Consider the following 2,633-nt stretch of genomic DNA (forward strand, 5'->3'; position numbering starts at 1 on the left):
GGACATTTTTGACTTATATTTTTCCCATAGCTCTGTAGGAGCTGATGGAGAGCAAGTTGTTAAAATGATGCCAAACAATGCACGAATTTGACTTGGGGTTGACGTTTCGCACGCGTCATTGATGCAGTTATCCCAGTGTTGGTCATTCTCCAATAAATTCAGAGCTTGGCATGCACTACGGTAAGTGTCATGTATAGCACCATTTACAGTCCTCAAATACTCAAAGGATGTCGGACCGGGTACATTCACCAAAAGCAGGCGTAGAAAGAAGCATTCATGTTGATTGGGGTGAACGGTGTAGAGTCTTCCTATCGTGGTATCTTTGAAGATGGTAGGTTGGCCATCGACTGACTTACCCTGTTTTCGACGTTCAAATACTTTATTTTTAGTATTCCACGTGTAATACGAAGGCACTTCAGTATACAGCAGTTTTTTTGCAAAAGAATCATTTTTGCAAAGCGAAAAAAAAGCTGTTAATGTTGTATCCGGTGGATTCAGGACTCTTTGTTGCACGTTGGTTTCCGTGAAATAAACACGTTGACCATTCTGTAAATGTACCGCTAAGTGAACAACAGCTGGACTACGTTCATGTATCGGAAATGAAAGAATTCACCAAACAGCTTCATTACTGCTTATGTATCTTCCAGCCTGATATTGTACGATTTCATCGAAATCTTTAATTTCGGGCTGCAAGCCAAAAACTGCCATGTCACTGCCTTTGTTGACGTATTTACATATGTATTTGATTGCCTTTACGGATTTACAGTATTCAACGTTTATGTGTGCATTAAATGTTTTTAATAATAATGGGGAATATGGAACAACCCACTGGTTATCTACTTCGATGGTGGTACCGTTACGCTTCTTTATTATTGCTGTTTTACCGCCGTCTTCAGTAGATCTTCTTCTATATTGTGGGTAACCATCATTGCCAGTAATTGTGTTTGATACTAAAAGTCGAGGATATTGCTTTGTGCACCTTCCTTTGGCCATGCATGGTGAATTTTCGTTCAGTGCACCGCAAGGTCCATGTATCATATTTTTTACAATAATATCATGTAACCCCTTATCGACATTTTATCAGGTATTTCAGCGGAAATCACATCATCAATTTCGTTCGAAGTAATTTTTTTATGTAGCCAGATTAGTATATGTGCGTGTGGCAAACCTCATTTTTGCCATTCCACTAAGTACATCCAGCATCGCACTGACCCAAACACTTCAAGTTTTACAATGTAGTTTATCAGTGATTTCAACTTTTGCTGGAAGACACGGGCCGTAATGTCATGCCTATGAACCGCCGATTGTCCTTGAAGTAAAAGCTGCAGTATCTCGTCCCAAGATTGATTACATGTAAATGTAATAAATAAATCTGGATGACCATAGAGACGAACATACGCATTAGCGTCTTGAGCATATTCATGCATATGACGGGGACTGCCAGCATATGACGAAGGTAAAATTGTTAATCTTCCAACGTTTGTGGTATTACCGTCATTTATAACTGCATCTCGCAAATGAATGTATTGTTCAGAGCGGAGCTTGGTCTGATTCAGGCGGATATATAGCAAACGTTCTGATTCAATTTTAGCATACATATCAACGACGAATTGGTGAAACCATTCACGGCATTTTAAAATATAATTTTCTTCATCCTGCCGAATCATTAGTCTATAGGAATAATAATGCATTGCACTGCATTTCTTATTCATTTCTTTGTTAGTGGCTGGATTCATCAATTTAATATTAAAGTGATAGCCGTCGGCTCCATCCCAAAAAATGATAGGATATTGTAGGGCATCGTAGCATCGATGAGTTTCAGCAATTCTTAACAACTGAGCGTTTCGCTTATGAAGAATAATATCTCGAGGTAAAAACTGATCACCGACCATAACGATTGCCACTTCGTCGATAGTTGGAGCATTGTATCTACGCACATGTTGGCCAGGAGGCGTTTTGTCAGCGGAAATAACAATTTTATGCGTATCAGTAGGCATCAAATCGATGGCTGTTTTGAACAGACGCACTAAATTATTATTTTCGTGGAAAAGATGTTGCAATTGGGAAACGATTGTCCTTTCAACGTTGGGAGAAATTTCGCAACGTGCATTCAATTCAGAATTTCTATCACTGATGAAGTACAATTGTAAAAATTTATGATTCTCGCCTGAGAATGGTAGAAGGGACCCTGCTCTATGATAAATTTGCCCTTTTACTTTGAAAGTAGACATAAATTGATCTGGATTTTCGATTTGGGCTCCAAACGACGTCATTTGGAAACATGAGTTGTATTTTCTGATTTTTGACAAAAAACACTTAGATTCTGACGTAGTTCCAGTAAGGAAAGTCTTCAATGGCTCTGGTGGTGCAGCCAATAGAGGAAGTTTAACTTTTCCTGAGGCGCAACACATTCCCATTGTTTCACCATTGAATTTCAAGGCCTTGCAATAGGGACAAATTTTAGACATTGTCCCGATTTGAACACATCTACTCAAGCTATAATCATCGACTGGGTTGTACCTGAATGCCAGGCGATAACTTTCAGGTTGCTCTGATTCCTCGGCACGCTTTCTTTTCTTACTTTCTCTATCAGCAGCAAGCCTGATTTCTTGCTGTTCTTGTGATTCCTCGGC

Source organism: Artemia franciscana, unplaced genomic scaffold (assembly GCF_032884065.1).
Source record: "Artemia franciscana unplaced genomic scaffold, ASM3288406v1 Scaffold_1916, whole genome shotgun sequence".
Lineage (NCBI taxonomy): Eukaryota > Metazoa > Arthropoda > Branchiopoda > Anostraca > Artemiidae > Artemia > Artemia franciscana.